Here is a 20,777-nt window from a genome sequence, read left to right as displayed (position 1 = left end):
CGTGCTCGCGGGGACCTTAAGCGATACTAGGCAGGTGTACCAGTTTCTTTGGCTCTTCGGTGTAGGTCAGCCGACGGCAGCCTCTCAAGCCACTTGGACTCGGAGCCACTTCAACACGTGACATTCGAGGGGGTGGACTCATGACAGGCGGACGCTGTGCTTCCGGTCGCTGTTCTTCGGGCGCGCTACACTTGCCGTAGCAGAGCAAAAGCCGTCGCGTGCGCTGTGTATACGCAGTGCAGCAAAATTGTCGTGTGCGAAAGCCATGCTTTTGCGTGTGTGCGGTAAATTTGTCGTGGTAGCACCTAGGGGTGGTCTCTTTGTGGTGCAGCCGCTGCCGGTCTATTGGCAGCGCAGGGGCCGCGGGGGTTGTGCTGTTTTGGAGTTGGGCTGTCAGACGTGTCACCAACGTGTCCCAGTCAGAAAATGCAGCAGGGCATCCTGCCTGCTCCTCCAAGAGTAGGAAAATTCCTACACCAGGGCCCGTGGTACTACCCGGCTACCCGCGTGTAGGACCCAGCCTAAACAGAAGAGGGGCAATATCCCTACCATCATAGCCACCATCCAAAATGGCACTATAAAAATAATCAAAGAGATTGCGCCAATGTTAAAAGGTGGCCTCAACACCTCATGTAGGGGCTTATCGGTAAAGTTTCATGCGTCCACACCTCCAGATTACAGGACAATAAAAGTGTACTTCCAGAGAAATAAAATTCTCCATCACACGTATCCGACATCAGAAAGAGATACATTCGAGGCTGTGATAAAAGGTCTCCCCCGTGACACAGACCCAGCAGAAATCAAGGCCGACTTCATCTTCCGCAAGTTCAAGGTATAGAGATCAAACAAGAAACGTGTGCCTCTGACGCGGCAAACCCAGGTAAAGGTCGCACGAAGCGCGCGTCCTTCAACGCCATTCTCCATCCTGACCGGAAGACCGCGTACTATACGCGATACAGCTCATGTTGCATTGCGGAGTAACCATAGAAAAATATCAGCGGACTGACGGTCCTGTACTGTGCCACCAGTGTCGGCAGCTCCTTCACACTGCCGAGAACTGTAAGCACCCGCCGAAGTCCGTCCCCCCACCTCAGTGACACGTGCACCAAGAAACGGGACACGCCGGGAAAATGCGCTCTCTGCGGCGACAGCCATCAGGCAAACCTACAACCGCTGCCCCACAAGACTGAAGCTGCTGGCGAGCCGTCCCCCGCGATCTGCTTCTGCTCCCGCAGCCACAGACACAGGTAGGAGCTCCGCTGCCGTGCCGTAGACCGAATGTCCCAGGGCCAGAACCCTACCCATCGCTTCCCCCACCACGCACCCCGACTGCAGCTGCCGCCTGGCTGCGCGCCCCACCACTACAGTCTTCCCCAACCTAGAGTGCGGAGGCTGCCGCCTCACAGCCACAGTCTTCTCCCAGCTCTCAACCGGCGACGTTTCTCGACAACCTGACAGAGCTGCGGCAACTGTTTTCAGGATTCAGCCTCGTTACCTTGTTCAAGTAGTAAAGGGGATTTGCTATTTGGGGAGCAAAGTAACTGATGATGGTTGAAGTAGAGAGGATGTAAAATGTAGACTGGCAATGGCAAAACAAGCGTTTCTGAAGAAGAGAAATTTGTTAACATCGAGTATTGATTTAAGTGTCAGGAAGCCGTTTCTGAAAGTATTTGTATGGAGTGTAGCCATGTATCGAAGTGAAACATGGACGATAAATAGTTTAGACAAGAAGAGAATAGAAGCTTTCGAAATATGGTGCTACAGAAGAATGCTGAAGATTAGATGGGTAGATCACATAACTAATGAGGAGGTACAGAATAGAATTGGGGAGAAGAGGAGTTTGTGGCAGAACTTGACTAGAAGAAGGGATCGATTGGTAGAACATGTTCTGAGGCATCAAGGGATCACAAATTTAGTATTGGAGGGCAGTGTGGAGGGTTAAAAATCGTAGAGGGAGACCAAGAGATGAGTACACTAAGCAGATTCAGAAGGACGTGGGCTGCAGTAGGTACTGGGAGATGAAGAAGCTTCCACAGGTTAGAGTAGCATGGGGAGCTGCATCAAACCTGTCTCAGGACTGAAGACCACAACAACAACAACTTTGTTCACCACATTTAAGGACATCTTGGCAAAGCTCCGAGCTGCCCCTGATGCTCTAGCAAAATTCATGTTTACTGCCAAAGGAGCGATGGATCTCCCTAGGTCCACAGGATCAAAATTTGCAACATGGAACGCCAACGGCGTTAAGACCAGCAAAATCCTTTTGGAAGACTATCTAGAAAGGCATGACACCCTCAGTGTCATAGCCCCAGATGAGCCCACGAGTATTCCTGGCAACGCGGACACAAATTGTAATATAATCCTCTGAATTACAGGCCTTTATCACTGACGTCGATTTGCAGTAGGGTTTTGGAACATATACTGTATTCGAACATTATGAAGTACCTCGAAGAAAACGATTTACTGACACATAGTCAGCACAGATTCAGAAAATATCGTTCTTGAGAAACGCAACTAGCTCTTTATACTCATGAAGTAATGAGTGCTACCGAGAGGGTATGTCAAATGACTCCATATTTTTAGATTTCCAGAAGGCTTTCGACACCGTTCTTCACAAGCGTCTTCTAACCAAACTGCATGCCTACGGAGTATCGCCTCAGTTGTGCGACTGCATTCGTGATTTCCTGTCAGAAAGGTTACAGTTTGTAGTAATAGACGGTAAGTCATCGAGTAAAACAGAAGTAATATCCGGCGTTCCCCAAGGAAGTGTTATAGGTCATATATTGTTCCTGATCTACATTAACGACGTGGGAGACAAAGTGAGTAGCCGTCTTATATTATTTGCAGATGATGCTGTCATTTACCGTCTTGTAAAGTCATCATATGATCAAAAGACTTGTAAAATGATTTAGTTAAGATATGTGTATGATGCGAAAAGTTGCAATTGACCCTGAATAAAGAAAAGTGTGAAGTTATTCACATGAGTACTAAAAGAAATCAGCTAAATTTCGATTACGCCACAAGTCAGACAAATCTGAAGGCTGTAAATTCAGCTAAATACTTCAGGATTAAAATCACAAATAACCTAAATGGGAACGATCACATAGATAATATTGTGGGTAGAACAAACCAAAGACTGCGATTTATAGGCAGAACACTTAGAAGGTGCAACAGGTCTTCTAAAGAGGCTGCTTACACCACGCTTGTCAGCCCCATTCTGGAGTATTGCTGTGCGGTGTGAGATCCGCATCAGGTGGGACTGACGGATGACATCGTAAAAGTACAAAGAAAGGCAGCTCTTATTGTATTATCGCGAAATAGGGGAGATAGTGCCACAGACGTAATACGTGAATTGGAGTGGCAATCATTAAAACAAAGCCGTTTTTCGTTGAGACGGCATCTTCTCATGAAATTTCAATCACCAGTTTTCTCCACCGATTGCAAAAACATTCTGTTGGCACCCACCTACATAGGGAGAAATGATCATCACGATAAAATAAGAGAAATCAGGGCTCGCACAGAAAAATTTAAGTGCTCATTTTTCCCGCGTGCCGTTCGAGAGTGGAACGGTAGAGAGGCAACTTGAAGGTGGTTCATTGAACCCTCTGCCAGGCACTTCATTGTGAATAGCACAGTAATCACGTAGATGTAGAAGTAGATGTAGATATTAGATATTTTTGTCGCGGAAAAACATGTGTCTGAGAGAAACGCACTTGAAGCCCGACGGCAGATTGGCTGTCAGAAATTACGCCGTCCACCGGTTCGAGAGAGTGGACCGCCCAGGCGGCACGTCAGCGGGTTTGGTTAAGGGCAGAAGTTTCTTCCGACTACCGAGGCTGCCGATGTAGAAATCAAAACCGGTCAAAACCTTTGGCAAGTTATTTCAGCCTACCATCCCCCCACTTCACGCATCACTGCACAAGACTTTCAGGCACTGCTTAGGGTTCGCAATCGTGTATTGGTGGGAGGGGACCTAAATTCGAAACATAGAGCCTGGGGCTGTCGTCCGAGAACTCAAGTGGCACGAATCTGCGGGGGTTTATCGAGGGGCGCGCCACCCTCAGTGTCATCGCCCCAGATGAGCCCACGGATATTCCTGGCAAAGCGGACAGAAATTTTGATAAACTGGATATTTTTGTCTCGAAAAACTTGGATCTCGATGCGGCGGCCACAGTGCGCTACAAACTGGACTCCGACCAGACCACAGTCCTGTCGTGCTGGATCTCGCCAGTGTCGAAGACGATGCCTGGAGGATGGCAAACACACAAGTAATCACAAACTGGGGCAGATATATCTACCTGGTGGGAGAGAACATGGAGGCAAATTCCCCGCTCCAGACAGAAGGAGACGTGGACGAAGCCATTGAGAAATTCACCGGCATCCTCCACGCCTGTGCTTGTGCAACTAGCGTCACGATAACCACTGATCCTGTCGCCAGGGACCTGCCCCCTGGCATCTGGAACTCATAGTCGCCATACGCAGGAGGCATAGGCTGTGACACAGCCTACAGGAACCTTGCCGTCCAGGACAGTATGCCACAAAGGGTGCAGATTTACCACGAGATCGGGAAACTCACAGGCGTCTATTTCGCAAACTTGCCATCAGCCAGATAATTTAACCAAAGGGCCACAAGTGTCTAATTCAGGGCGTGTAATGCGACACATGCGGTTCAACCCCTAGACGAGTTTGAGCCAAGACATTTCGACAAAGAGGAACCGCATGTGAACCCGAACATCTTTGGGATGTTAGCTCGCAAATTGGGGGCTCGTCTGGGATAGGAATTTGGAAAGTGTTAGTTGAGACATAAGAATGATGCAAAGTGTTGGAACATGTTTGGATTTTGGAAAGTGTTAGTTGTGGAATATCAACTCGGAAAAGCTTAGATTTGGATTTGAATTCTCTAAAGTGTAGCCACAAGTATTATCTGAACTTCGATAGGCAGAACCTCTCGCAAAAGTTAAACGTGAGGTCGGTTGAGGACTGAATATTAGGTTTCTATAATAATTTGAAATTAAAATTATAATTCTCACAGTTAACGACATTCTGTGATCTAGGTCTCAAGTCTGTGGCAGTTTAGGCAGTTTGCGTGGGAGCTCTGAGCTACGAACTTTGCGACACTTGTGTGCACCGAGTTTTAGCAGTGGTTAGGAGTGATAAAAAAGTAACGCGGAAGAAGAGGCGACATGGAAATCACGTGGCTCCAGCCAGAAGCGGCATCTTCAACGGCGATTCATCGCGCAGCGGCGGTTGCAGTACCACAGCAGAGGCTACGAAATCTTCAGCGTCGGCTTCAACCGCCACATCGGCAGTAGTAGCGTGGCAGAAGGATCCAGCACGACCAAGCAGAGTACCGCCGCTAAGAGCGAGTTTATGTGTGATTCTGTAATTCAGTCGCTGATAACAGACGTCGCTAATATGAAGCAGTCGGCCAGTTTGTGTGCGTCCGAAAATACTAGCGAGCTGCTTAGCCCGAAGTCGGAACGGGAGAGCGTGGTCGGCGGTGAATTTGGTAGGGCAAGCAGTCGGAAATCAGGCAAGGGAGATGAATTTGGCGGAGAGATGGTGTCGCAATTAATGCAAATGATAAGAGGATTGGGATCCAAAATTTATTATGTTAAAACCGATATGGGATCCAAAATTGATTCTTTTAAAACCCATATGATTGACGTAAATTTAAAAAAATTTTCGGTTCAATCCGAAATAGCTTAGGTTCTAAAAGACGAAGTAGGTGAAATGGCTAGTGGAATCGAGGAATTGATAGACGGAGAATTAAAAACCATTCGGGTAGAAATGGGCAAAATTTTTGATGAAGTTGGGAAACTTGACGTTAAGGTAGATCAAGAAGAGAAAAATTTCAGTGAAAAGGCGGAGAAGTTGCAGGTAGATCTGGAAGGCAGCGTAAGAAATTGTACGAGTAGGCAAGGTGTTCTAGTGGCTAAGACGACAGAGGCTATTAGCAACTTATACGTTCGTATAGGTGAAGGGGAGAAAGAAGTAGATAAAACAAAGGAAAAAGTAGAAGCTGGCATTAAACTTGAAAGTAGTGAAGTTAAAAAGCAAATCAATTACATAAAAAAGCGAATTGAATTCTTTAGCTGCACATCAAACCTATACAGTGATCAGTGTTCCGCGGATGAACTCAGGATCGATCAAATGTTTTGAAAACGACGGGAAATATCACCGAGTAAATTTTCTAGCAGCATGCAGAGATGGTTTTATAAGGGGAATGTCCGACGAGACGAAGATAAAATTCATGAAAAGACATTTGGAAGGTGAGCCGCAATCATGGGCAAATATACATAGTGATACGTTCACTACCTACGAAATATCTGAAAGCAGTTTCCTGGACAAGTTCTGGAGTAAAGCGAAGCAAACGCGACTCCAAAATGAGTTTCTGAACAACACCTAAATACTGGAACGGGTCGATGTGAGAATTCTGTAAACGTGAACTTGCGAGATTAATGCGTGTGATACGTCCATTGGCAGTGCTCACTGAAATTACGACGTTGGAAAGGCGGTTACCGGGAGATTTGCAGTGGGATACAGTGCACAGCCCTAGCAACTCAATGGACGGATTTGTGGACTTTGTAGAAAAATTAGAACGGGCGTTGAAATTTAAACCGCCAAGTAGGCAGACAAATAGTTTTCAGAGTGGAAATCACAGCTACAGTCCGAGTGATTACTATGAAAGACATGCGGGAAGTTATCAATGGAACGCAAACAACAGTTTTGATAAGGGAAACGGTAACAGGAACATATCCAGTGATAAATTTTAAAGGGACAATGGGAACGGATACTTCCGTGGCAGGGACCTACACCAAGAACGTACTCGTAGATTTGAGGGACCGGCACCTGGTGAAATGAACCAGCGTAATGGGAGATCGGGAAACTAAGTTTCGCCCCATCTCAGGTCCGGAGATGGCAAAATAAACCGGCGATGAATAGGACGCGAGTTAACGGTAATGTGATAGATGTCAATAAATCGGCAGAAAGGCGTCAGACTACTGAAACGAAATTAGTAAGAGATGAGAATCAAATAGGTAAATTTTCAAATCAGATCGTAAGTAAAAGGTGTTATCCTAAGATAATGAAAGGTAACGATAAAGGGGATGACGACGATTTAGGGCCAGATGATTTGTTTTATGAGCGTGAGACGAAAGTGTGTGTGAATGTTAATACAATGAAAGATTCTACCTGCCAAAAGGAGGCTCAGATGGAGCTAAATTTGGTGGAGTTAGAAGGTATGAAAAATTCTAAAGAGGTACTAACCAGCGGTAACGATTATAGTGATGAAGGTGATAATGTTTCAGGTGATACTGTGACGGCGAAAGTTGTTAAGGAGGTTAATAAGGGCAACGTAGCATTTGTCTTCACAATGTTTTGCAGACTTATTCTTAATAGGAAGACTGAGAGCCCCTGTATTTGGCGAACACTGATATGAATTTGAAATGCTTTTGAAGTTTCTCTCGTGAATTTAACTTTCGAGGCTGTACCCTTTAATGCCAGTGCCGTTGTTTTCCTGTTGACTTTGAATTATACTAAAGTATCGAATAATGTTTGTCTATTTCCGAACCACAACACTTTTTTCAAGTCAACAAAAGTTAACACAGTACATCTAAATCTTCTTATTTACAAAATTATCTTTAGGTGCCACATCATTCTGTTTTATACAAAATCGTTCTTTGCAAAATCAAGCCTGATTCTACTATTTTGTCGAAAACTGACATTCTGAGCCCGTGGCTGTGTATAAAATATAGATTGATTCTTACATAGAAGATGACAGCAACCAGCCACTTTTTCAATGCTGTTTATTTTTTAAACAGTGTCGTTACCGGTTTCGAAGCGACAGATTCATCTTCAGACGGCTAGTTCATGTTAAGATACATTTTACGTTAGCTTTCGCCTTATGTTTTCCCAACTTATGAAATATACTTCGGGAGGTTATTCATCGGCATCACCATTCCAAGTAAATTTCATCAGTTGGGGAAACAAAAGGCGAAAGCTAACGTAAAATGTATCTTGATGTGAACTAGCCGTGTGAAGATGACCCTGTCGTTTCGAAACCGGTAATGGCGCAATTTAAATAAACAGGATTGTAAAAAGTGGCTGGTTGCTGTCATCTTCTACGTGAGAATCAACCTACATGCTGCCTGATACTGTCCTATTAATGGATGTGCCTGTTCCTCCAGTCGAAACAGATTTATACAGAACAGACAGCAGTGTAATTCCCCTGTAATTATTCGAATCGGTTTTATTTAATTTTTGTGAAAGGGCATGAATTAACGCACATTTCCATTCTGCAAGTATTTGTTCATTTCTTAAATGTTTGATATAATTCTACGAGTTGCTTGTGTGAGACTACTGTCATTTAATTTTCGTATTTCTGTTATGATTCCATCTTCCTCAGTGCCATTACCATAGAAGTTGTTAAAAATTTTCATTACATGTCAGATCAGATAATGTTAATAATTTTAATTGCATGTAGACCATAACTAGGAGCAGACTGAGGCCTTCAGGTCCACGGAACAGACTGATGACGTCGCGCTGGGTAGCCGTTCGGTCTCAGACATCTTGCCACAGTTCGCGCGGCTTGCCGCGTCGGAGGTTCGAGTCCTCCCTCTGGGATAGGTGTGTGTTTTGTCCTTAGCGTAAGTTAGTTTAAGTTAGATTAAGTAGTTTGTAAGCCTAGGGACCGATGACCTGAGTAGTTTGGTCCCTTAGGAACTTACCACAAATTTCCAAAGAAAGACTGGTGACAAACAGATGGAGTAACGATTCCCGAGGCAACCGAAAGCTTCTCAGCAGCTGAACAAAGACGCCAGTGAGAATTATTCTTGGTGGTTTACCAATGCGACGAGGGCTGAGGTCACAGCTGTCAGTGGTAACCTTCCGACGAATGTAATGGAGGAATTTATAGTGGAAGTTAGAATGATAGTCAAACATTAAGACGATCGCATCTCGAGGAAAGCTTCCAGGGGAATATTACCGAAAGATATTGCAGAGTGATATGTGCACCCAGAATTAGTTCAGAATGGAATAAAAGCTCAGAGAGGGGCAGATTAAAGGAGGGTAAATATTCGACGAGTAATTCGAGCAGCCGGAATGCAGTGACATTCCTCACCAGCAACTAACAGAGCAATAGCCACTTTGCTATATGTCTCACGACGAGATGATTGATAGGCAATGATAAGACACAGGTAAACAAAAGCAACGGTTTATTGCGACCACCGCAGAGTGATTTAATAACAAACGAAAAACTGAAACTTCCTGGCAGATTAAAACTGTGTGCCGGGTCGAGACTCGAACTCGGGACTTTTGCCTTTCGCGGGCAAGTGCTCTACCATCTGAGCTACCCAATCACGACTCACGCCCCGTCCTCACAGCTTTACTTCTGCCAGTACCTCGTCTCCTACCTTCCAAACTTTACAGAAGCTCTCCTGCGAACCTTGCAGAACTAGCACTCCTGAAAGAAGGGATATTGCGGAGACATGGCCTCGGCACAGCCCGGGGGATGTTTCCAGAATGAGATTTTCACTCTGTCGCGGAGTGTTCACTGATATGAAACTTCCTGGCAGATTAAAAGCGTGTGCTGGGCCGAGGAGATGAGGTACTGGCAGAAGTAAAGCTGCGAGGACGGGGCGTGAGTTGTGCTTGGGTGGCTCAGATGGTAGAGCACTTGCCCGCGAAAGGCAAAGGTCCCGAGTTCGAGTCTCGGCCCGGCACACAGTTTTAATCAGCCAGGAAGTTTCATATCAGCACACACTCCGCTGCAGAGCGAAAATCTCATTCTGGAAACGAAAAACTCTTCTCAATAAAAAAAAAGTAATACAACGTCTCAGACACTAACAGGTTGATGCCTGGAGCACACAGTGAATAAACGTAGTGGGACGTAAAGAATATGCCACTGCTAATCCCTAACGACGGAGGATGAGCGTTCGGCGTAGTTCGTCTTGGAATATTTCAGGAAAGTCGTAGGTCCCGCTACGGTTGCTTCTGTCTGGGATCTGATTGATGGTCTGCTAAGAGCTCTGGTGGAGCGAACTGAGAACGTATTGGCTTGCGCCGCCCTATATAGCCGGGGTGCGGAGGAATTCGTGCCGATCCAGATCCGCACACGTGATACGGCGGAGGAAATAGGTGCCTAGCACGGAGGAGGACCTCTGGTGCAGCTTGTCCTGCCGTCTGTCAGGGAGGCAACGCGCTGTGCGTTTGCAACTCTGTGATGCTACGGTGTCTGAGGGGTTGCCGGTCTCTTTAGCCGAACGTCGGCTTCTAAGTGTCAATGATTTCAGATTTAGGTCAAGTGGTGAGTAGTTAGCAGGTCGAGCGGCTGTGAGGGCACTCCTCTCTGCTAAAGGTCCTTCCTAATGATTATTGGAAGCACCCGGCATTCTGTTAAGAAGTTTTGGTCTGACAAAAATGGTTCAAATGGCTCTGAGTACTATGGGACATAACATCTGAGGTCATCAGTCCCCTAGAACTTGGAACTACTTAAACCTAATTAACCTAAGGACATCACACACATCCATGCCCGAGGCAGGATTCGAACCTGCGATCGTAGCGGTCGCGCGATTCCAAACTGAAGCGCCTAGAACTGCTCGGCCACATCGGCCGGCTTGGTCTGACACCTCAATTAAAAAAAAAAATGTGTTTTATAGAACGTTAAACAAATTGACTAAAAGTAATAACTTGCTATTTTAGCCAACTGCACGAGAATTATCAACCTGTCGTAACTGAACACCTATGCCAACCAAGGAGATCTCATCTCTTCTTTAAAGGTTGACAACCCATATTGGATTTAATCGTGATCGCGCCATGTCCATAACACCGCAGCCAAAGAGAGAAATAAATGGAGTGGGAAACTGTGCCGGGACGCGACAGCGGGAGACTTGTTATTTTTCAAGGAATTGATTATTTCCTTTCTTGCTGAGGACTATGTAATAAAAGGCAGACATCGTCATCATTTCAGTCTTTTTGCACGTCATGTGGGGTCGGTGTTGCTTTGCTGGATCCTTTTCTTCCATAAATACCTACCTAGTGCTTCGTCGCTGCGCCATCCTTCCTCCCGTATGCACCCTGCTTCCTTGTCTTTCCATCTCAATTTCGATCTTCCTCTTCTCCCTGATGCTTCGGTTTCCAGGTTTTCAACTCTTCTCCCCACGTAATACTCCCCTCTTCTCTGCACTTGTCCACACCATTTTAGCCTACTTTCTTGGATCTTCTTCCCTATGGGCCCTATTTCACTGCTCCCCTGATGTACTCTTTCCTTAGTCTATCCTTTCGTGTCACCCCACTCATCCACCTTAACATTCTCATTTCTGCCACTTCCAGCTTTTCTGCACTATGCAGCATCGTATGCCTCACCACAGACTTCTCTGTGCCTCTCCACCAGTTTCCTTAGTGCAAATATTGCTGACAGTCGTACATCAAAAATTGCTTACAGTCGAACATAAACTGAGCTACACATGGTGTGACAGTTTCTGCAAGTAAAATTCAAGTGATGCCAGTTTGAGCATAAAACGAGTAAGATAAAAATTCTTAGTCAAATAATCGAAGAAATTAGTGAATTTTGCATAGTGGGTTATCAGCTCGTGTAGCGTATCGCACAGTATGTGACAAAGAATGGTCAGCCACAGCAGGATCAAATCCGCGTTGGTACACCGGCGAGTCTAAGTGTGGTTTTTAGGCGGTTTGCCACTCTCGTTTAGGCAAAAACTAGGTTGGCACTAGTTTATCGGTCAGAAAATACAGACAGTTAAAATGCGATCTCACACATTAAATTTTACACGATTCACAGACTTACGAGTGCCAAATCTTGAGCACAGCTGGGGTGGCATTAACGCTAACAACGAGATCACACGGCAGTTCGATGCAGCTCTCAGAAATCCTCGAGAAAATCGGCTCTGAACTTTCCTCCGACTGTCTATACCATAAAGGAAGAGCATTATTCCAACGGCCCACGCCGCTCTCTGGTAGAATGCTAGCCTATTGCTGGGCTCGTTTGGGTTCGATTTCTGGCTGTGCTAAACAATGATATGCTTCATTATAATTTCAGTGAAGCGCAAAACACACAAGAATGAAAAAATATTTGATTTGTAAAGCTTTTTTTTAATCAAACACTCTTTATCAGAGTGTGTTCTAAACGATCGGTAATTCAGACCCTTACTTATATCTGTCGTGAAAAATGAACTTTTGTGAGCAAAATGTAATCAGGAATAAGAAGAATTGCGTGTTTCATAACTATGACAATCAGATATGTGTTAATTAGCACGTAACTGATGAATTTTATATTTAAATCATGGAGATATTCCAGACACAGAGAAATTACAGACACTTTTCTTTTTTCTTTTTTTTTTTAACTCGCGACATCTTACCTACGGTGTGTGACGCTTAGCATTGCACTACTTTTTTTTCCTTTTTTTTTAATCAGGTGGGGGAGGGCGGGGAAGGCAGAGCGATCAGGGGTCGTAACCCGAGGCCCGGTCGCAGTGTTCCCCCCCCCCCCCCCCCCCCCCCCCCCGTCCGGCAAGGAATCAGGGATGGGAAAGGGAAATCTTTTGTGGGAATTATTATTTATTTATTCATTTTAATACTTTATACCACAAGAAATTGTTGTAATAAAAATGTAATCAGGAATAAGAAGAATTGCGTGTTTCATAACTATGACAATCAGATATGTGTTAATTAGCACGTAACTGATGAATTTTATATTTAAATCATGGAGATATTCCAGACACAGAGAAATTACAGACACTTTTCTTTTTTCTTTTTTTTTTAACTCGCGACATCTTACCTACGGTGTGTGACGCTTAGCATTGCACTACTTTTTTTTCCTTTTTTTTTAATCAGGTGGGGGAGGGCGGGGAAGGCAGAGCGATCTGGGGTCGTAACCCGAGGCCCGGTCGCAGTGTTCCCCCCCCCCCGTCCGGCAAGGAATCAGGGATGGGAAAGGGAAATCTTTTGTGGGAATTATTATTTATTTATTCATTTTAATACTTTATACCACAAGAAATTGTTGTAATAAGCGGCGGTTGTTAAGAGCCGCAGTGCGCCTTATGTCGTCGTGAAACTCTATTCCGAGACATTTGATAGTGCCACGAAGCTGTAGGGGTTCGACACACGCTGGGGTCAACCCGTCTCCTATGGCCATAGCGACCGATTTAGCGACGTTGAGACAGTTGCCGGAAGCCACACCGTACGTGGTAATCCATTCTAGTGCTCTGTTGACATCGTCGCGATTGCGGAACACGAGAACCAGATCGTTTGCATATGCTGTACAGCGAAATGTGACGTCACGCAGGGCAAGACCGGTGAGGCGTTGACGGAGGCCACAGAGGAGCGGTTCCAGTGCCAGAGCATATAGTAACGTCGACAAGGGGCAGCCTTGACGCACGGAGCGGTAAATCGCGAGGGACTGCGAGAGACGCCCGTTAACGAGCACTTTGGAAGTCGCCCCTCGGAGGAGGCGCATCACGACGTCTGTGAATTGCTGTGGGTACTGCATATGCTGGAGAACGGACGTTAGGTACGCGTGATCCACTCGATCAAAAGCCTGGCTAACATCTAGTGATGCCAGCGCTCCAGGGATGCGGCGTGCCCTGGCTAGGGCTATTAAGTCACGGTATCGACACAGTGCTGTGTGGATGTTGTTGATACCCCCTAGGGAAGGCTGATATGGCGAGATGACGTAAGGTAGGGTCGGTCGTAGACGGTTTGCTAATGGTCTGGTGAATATCTTCATGTCGCAGTTGACGAGTGTTAGCGGGCGGTAATCTTGTATTCGAGCCCCACCTTTAGGTTTGTGAACCGGTATAATTATTCCTTCTAGGAAGGTCGCAGGGAGCGGCACCGCGTGGGACATAAGCTCCCGACAGATGTCTGTTAATTTGGGAGCCAGTAAATACTGGAAAGTTCTATAAAACTGCACAGGGAGCCCGTCGTGGCCAGGAGACTTAGTCGCCGCTCCTTTACCGATGGCGTCGATAACTTCGTCTTCCGTAATGTCGTTCAATAATTCAGTTTGTAAATCCTGTGGGACAATGCCGTAAACCAGTTGTGAGACTGCTGTCACCGTCGTCGGGTCGGAACATTGAGCAGAATAAAGTCGAGCGTAATGGTCGAAGAAGGCTGCAGCAATATCGTGTTGTGTGGTGTGATGACCGCCGTCCTCAGTTGTGATGTCATGTATCAGGACCCGTCTTCGCAGTGTACGTTCTCGGATGACGTGGTACATGGTGGGTCGTTCCGTTGCGAGTCTGTCTTGTGTTCGTGCTCGGACGATCGTCCCTTCGAGGTGTCGGCGTATATGGGCTACGATCTGTGCTTTCGCACGCTGAACTGTCAACTGTCGTTCCGGTGTGGGTGGCAAGGAGGCGCATTCGCGAAGGACGGTGAAATAAAAATCAAGGGTCTGCCGCCTCCAAGCAGCAGTCTCACGACCATACGTAATAAAGGTTCGCCGTAGGGCCGGCTTGGCGCAGGTTAACCACCAACTAATCGACGTAGGATACGTCGGGAGGCGGCGGATGCACAAACTCCACGTGTCTTCGATGGCGCGTCGACAATCCGGAGAAGCGAGATGAGCAAGGTTTAATTTCCAGGGATGTCGGCTACGCCACACCCGTTGGCGACGAAGGGTGACGGCTCATATATAGGCCTCGTGATCAGAAAAGGCTACTGGCCACACCTCCGCGTCACTCACCGTTGCCGCGAGAGAACGGGAGACGTAAATCCTATCGATGCGACTAGACGAGTGACTCATGAAATGGGTGTATCCCGGTCTATTTCCTCGGACATGTTCCCATGTATCTACCAGCTGGAGATCGCCGATGAGCGTCCCAAGCTCGGGGCATGGTGAATGGCGTGGCAGCTGATCTTTAGGTGCTTGGGTGCAATTGAAATCGCCCCCTAATATCAAGTCATCGTGCCTGCACTGAAAAAGGGGTGCTATTCCTTCTGCGAAGAACAGCGATCGGTCACGACGGCGATTCGTTCCGGAAGGGGCGTACACATTGGTAAACCGGACGCCTTGCACCGTTACGGCCATTCCTCTAGCGTCGGGGAGATATCGGACTTCGTCCGCCTCGAGGCCCTCTCTGAGGAGAATTGCGACTCCACTGTTAGTTGGCGAGGCGTGGGACACATGAGCCGTGTAACCATACATACCCGGGAAATCGGCGACGAAGACTTCTTGGAGAAAGACAATGTCAACGTCTGCTGCATTGAGCATGTCTTGGAGCAGTGACAACTTTGTACGTGTCCGAATGGTGTTAATGTTTATGGTCGTTAAGCGATAGGTCTGTAGATCGTCTCGTGCTGTGGGGGCCGCCGTCAGTGTCGCCGTAAAAGGTGGGGCCTGTGATCTGCTGGCCGCGACCGCGCCGTCACCTGTTGCTACTCGAGAGGGGCCGAGGTGTGTGAGGAGAGACCTCTCTCCTCATCCACCACAGCGGCCGTAGAATCGTCTTCAATGTCATCCGCCCAAGGTCCGTAAGTTAAAGGTGGCTGCGGTAGAACACTTGTGGGCTTAGTGAGTAAGGGTGAATCCGCAGTTGTTTCCAGTTGTGTACCAACGGCGGACGCTGTGCTGGCCATCCGTTTGTCCGAGAGAGTGGAATCGGATTTGTCAAAATCAGACAAAGTGACAGATGAGGGCGATCTCATGTCATCCATTTTCCTCGTCGTTTCGTCGGCTGTCCGGTCGTCAACTGGAGGAGACGGCCGCTGGAGGCAATCGTCTGAGGGTGTGCGACGTCGCTTTTTATGTTTTCTCGGTGACCTTTGTTTGTGGACGTGGGTTTCTGTGTCCGAAAGGGTTTGTGGTTCCCGTATAGAATCCCCCTCAGGTAAAAAGGCAGAGGTCGGTACAACCCTAGCGTCGAGTTCCATTCTCTCGTCCGAATCTTCATGTGGAGTCGATGGGCGGCGTTCTTCAACATCTGGAGACACCGTAATGGTGTTGGTCAATCCAGAACCGTCGACAGGTGTGCATTCTAACGCTTCCTGTCTTCCGGGGGGGGGGGGGGGGGGGGGGGGTTGTCGTCTGTCATGACGGTCGATCGTGTCACCTCTGCGTAATTGAGGGGGAGGGCCGTGAGCGTAGGAGGTGGTGTCATGTCATGCAATGGAAGTTGTGTAACCCGACGTTGAATACACGCCGAGCGCACATGACCCTCCTGGCAGGAACCAGAACAAGTACGAGGTTGGCCGTCGTACATTATTATTGCTCGACAGCCACCTATGACTAAGTAGGACGGCACATGTTCCTTTAATTCAATTTTCAGTTGTCGGACGCCGTTGAGGACCTGGTACGTCTCGAAGGTGTTCCATTTTTCGGCCACGTGGCTAATTACCGTCCCATAAGGGCGGAACTGAGGTAACGATTTCTGGTGGTACTTCGAAAGGGAGTTCGAAGACTCTTAGTGTGCGTAATCCTAGTCCAGGATGGTCAACAGTAACATCTCCGATGTGACCATCGGAGTGTTTGAAATTGAGAGTGTTCGCACATCGGTTCACAACTGCGTGACATAACTCGTCATCGACCATCTTGACGTAAACGACGCTACTTGTGATGGATAGGTGGATACCGATGATGTGCTGTGTTGGTATTTGAACTTCGTCACGGATGAATCGTTCGACTTCAAAGGCACGTTGTCGTGCGTAGTCGGGCTGGAAGCTGATCTTGATGGTAGCTTTTCTGTACGAATGATCCATGGAGACTCAGTGTTAACGGACACGAGTATTAGCGAGGAAGTAAACAAACTACGCGCGCTCTCGACTCTGCGGACGGGACGTAAACAAGACGTCCTCGCCGCTCACCGGCCGACTGACACTGGATGCGAGTGGGGACCGATTTAAATCTATGGGGCAAGTTGAAAATTTCTGCGGGTCTGGATTTGTAACCCAGGTCTTCCGCTCACTAAGCAGTTGCTCTGACCACTGAGCCATCCGGACACAGAGGTCATCGAGACTGCACGGAGTACCCGAGCACACCTCCCGTCAGACCCAAATTCTCAACTTATACCACACACTGCCTCTTGTCCGTAACTCTCGTTACTCGCGCCATTTCACTGACTCCCGCAAGAGTTCGAGCCTGGTGTGAAACCGCACTGAAGAGATCATTGGCCGTCTTTGTCTTAGCATATAGAAGATATTCCAACCAAACAGAAAACAATTAAGAAATAATGGCCAAAACGAGCCAGGGAACCAGTCTCGAGCGCTACTGATTTTTTTTCATCTTCGTATATTATTTTACTTTAGAGGCCTCAGAAATGCTAGTAGAACATGCACTTCTGTTTCGAACTTCACATCAACCGGGAATCTAATGCAGGTCCATTCTACCATGTAGCCACGCTGCCTGACCACAAAAACGTCCTTTACTGAGGTAGTCATGAAGACCGGGAAATTTCGAAGTCTGTTTTTTCAAGAACTGCTTTGGAGTACTGATATTTGAGTTCTAAATTTCACGTACCATGCATATAAAAAATTACAAAAATCCAATTTCCATGCAGTCTCCTTGTAAGTAAAAGAAGAAGAAGAAGAAGAAGAAAAAGAAGAAGCACAACTCACATACATACGAAATCGGACTAAGTTGTTATGAAGTTTCAAAGCTTTAAGCGTTCCTGCGGAGCAACGCTACGAGCGTTAAAACATACTGTTCGGCACCAAACTTCATTCAAAGTACACAGTGTTATAGCCCTTCGATAACTGATGTCTAAGTGCTAAAGCTGGACTCTAACTTATGACCTGATAAGACAAACAGAATCGTCTGAAATGAGATTTGATATTACACGAATTAAATTTATAGTCGTTTGTAGATCTTACAAAGAAATGCGGAATAAAGTGGAAGAATCATGTTCAACTTGTGGAAGGCCGTGGAGTGTCTAAAAATGCCGTACAACAAAATCCCAGAGAAAAACGAAATATTGGCCATCCTTTAAAACGGTGGCGTGACCAGTTCTGCGTCTGAAGAGGCCAGCGAGTCTAATCCAAGATGCCGATGATGATAATACCTATTACTTTATCACCTTGTTGAAAATTTCTCTTGTACAGGAGATAAAGAGTCGTCTGGTTGAAAGTACCTCGTCATGTGGACAACACAAGTAACACATTCGAGCGTGAATGTCACCTTTAGACCTTTGCGCTTATATGTTTGTCCTTTGCACTACTTCCATGTTCAAATGCTTTCGGATCTACTCCTGGACAGTCAGCGAGCTTTGTTTTCAACTTTTTCCCACATCACCACAAGTAGTTTGTCGCATAGTTTAAGAAATCTTTCGGATCAGTGGTTCGAATTTCCGTCAACAGATTCCCATGTGAAAAGCCACTCCTTTCCTTTAAGAACTCATGAAACAATTTCGTCTATTTCATTGTTTTCGTTTTTTTCAGCCATAATTATGGCACAGGCTTTCTCCTGGTTAGAGATGTTGAATACTGAACGTCTGAGGGCCCTTTTAAGGTCTATGGGCACCAGTTCGTCTTCCGTACTGTGAAGTAGATCTCTTTTACTGAAAGCTCTTTGGTTTCTATATTTTTGGAGGAGGTACTTAGGATAAAGAGAAAGAGCCCGGTAAATATGGACTCTATACCTTAAGGAGAGGTTTACTATCTTTGGCCCGAAAAAAGCATGTTCTTCGAGAATTTTTTCTTCTCGAGATGTGTTACAGAGATCAATGTCAAATTTAGTCAAAATGTTTATTGATATTTACTCTACAAACTGGAATTTTTTCGACCTCAACTGTCGAAGAGCAAACGCGGAAGTGCCGTCGGAACGAAAGAAAATTTCGATGCAGGCCTCCACGCGTGGTATGTCTGAAATCAAAATTGAGTTGACGTTAGCGAAGTATATAAGATTCTTTAAGAGTTATACCTCGCTTAAGTTATTTGTACCATAGGAAACAAAATTGCGGCCATTTGAAAAAAATAGAGTTTTTCATAGATTTTTCGACTTCGTCGGCCAAGTAAAAATATTTGTAGTTGATGGATCGGAATAAAAGTGGTACAACTTCTAGACAATTTAGTTATCTTTGTCGGAAACAAAGAATCATGCCAATTGGTTCAGTAGATTTGAAGTTACCATAACGCGCGATAAAAAAAGTCATTTCGAGAAAAATGCGTTTGAAGTTTTGGCTACATATAAATTCAATATTATGCGACTTACGTTCAATCTGCTATTCCAGGTCCATAAACTAGTCCTTCCTCTTCCTCATAGAGGGTGTTCTGCTCGGTCTGGACCATCCTGCGCTGCTCCAGAGGCGCTCGTACGGCCGGTGACAAGCGATTTTTGGCCTTTTGAATCCGGTGGTCGTCCGAATGCTTGGCGAACTGCGTCGAATAGAGTCCCAGGGTGACGTCCGTCGTCGTCATGGTCTTCAGAATTGCTGAATACCCTTCATTGAACCTACTCACTGCCAGGAAAGTCGCAATCTCCACAGTCTTCGCACCAGAATGCAAATGCTTGGGGGCTAATTTCCAAACACACGCGTTCAAACTTTAATTTGAATTTTGTGCGTTTCCTCCCAAGCACCGGTACAATAAAGTCCTCCGATAGGGCCTCGTAGATGGGATGAATCACTTTTTGAACTTCTTTGGAGAGCGGCTGGTCGTGTTGGTATTCGTCCAGATGTCCGGTAGCCTCTGCAGTGCGCCACTTGCACCAACTAGTTTCCCCAGCCGGACAATTTTGGTGTTGCGGGTGGTCATCCGTCGAACACTTGTGGAAATACGTTGACCAAATTGCCTTCTTCATCTGTTACACCGAATTGGAATGCCGTAGGATTGCCAAGCCATAGTACGCCGTAAGCTCCTCGATCACTTTATCAGTTTTAGTCATGGGCAAGCACATAGAATAATTTTTCGCTGCTGCAAAGTCAAAATTCCCGGAAAAAACTGGTGCGTGAAAAAGGCCGATTTGAGGAAGGTGCATTGTTTTGTTCAACCGCGAATAACAAACATTTCCGTTCCGTATTCGGAAAAATCGTTTCAGGGGTGGATTCTAAACACTTTTATTGATCCAAAAATGCTATTTAAAAAAAATAGATTTTTTGAACCAAAAGATAGTAAACCTCCCCTTAAGAACTATGGGCACTTTCTCAGTAGAAGAGAAGTGTTTCGCAGAATCGTAGATGAATAAATTCTCACAGCTCTTAACGTATGCACTTTAGAGCCTGTGTTTGTTGACAGTTTTTTTCCTGATCAGTGTCAGCTCATGTGTCCCACTGTCACAGGTATCAGAACGATTTACGCTTATAATTATCGACTCGGTCGTTAACGGACCAGGAAAGGGTCCCTTATCTCAAATTGATACATTTACCCTTCTCCATCATCCCTGGAAATTCCTTAACATAATAACAGACATATCGTGTATTGTACATTATATTAAGACTTTTAAGTAAAGCAACCGTCGTGTATGCAGAAATGTTTACAGTGACTGCTTGAAAGTACTGTCCAATTAGTGCTGGTAAATCCATTTGGAAACTTACTTGTGTGAGTGGAGAAAAACAACGTGAGAAAGACGACGTGGCGTGCTTTAGCCTGCGCCCGCCTGCGCTGTAGAAGTCTTGCGAGCTTCTGTATGCTGACTGCGCGGCAGCCCTGCGCGTGCGCAGTACAGCTGCGCGAAAGCCACGAGTAAATACATCACAAAGACCGTGGGACGGCGGCACACGGAGCAGCTAGCTAGTCAGTCACTGAAGTAATTTAAACGTCTCAGCATTTAATTCTGTCCTTGTTGCATGCTTCCTATACACTGGTAATGACTACTTGAAAGCTACACACTA

General features: G+C 46.2%; 1 protein-coding gene across 1 annotated transcript in view; it reads right to left on the bottom strand.

The window, feature by feature from the left end:
• The window catches only part of LOC126278546 (uncharacterized), a 101,705-nt gene extending 81,128 nt beyond the window's left edge, over positions 1 to 20,577 (bottom strand). The window contains exon 1 of the mRNA XM_049978725.1: positions 20,481 to 20,577. The gene's annotated coding sequence lies outside the window, so the exon portion shown is untranslated. The remainder of the gene's footprint in view (positions 1 to 20,480) is intronic.
• Between the last annotated feature and the right edge of the window lie 200 nt (positions 20,578 to 20,777).

The sequence above is a fragment of the Schistocerca gregaria genome, chromosome 6, assembly GCF_023897955.1.
Source record: "Schistocerca gregaria isolate iqSchGreg1 chromosome 6, iqSchGreg1.2, whole genome shotgun sequence".
In the NCBI taxonomy this organism is placed as follows: Eukaryota; Metazoa; Arthropoda; class Insecta; order Orthoptera; family Acrididae; genus Schistocerca; species Schistocerca gregaria.
This window is presented reverse-complemented; position numbering and strand designations above follow the sequence as displayed.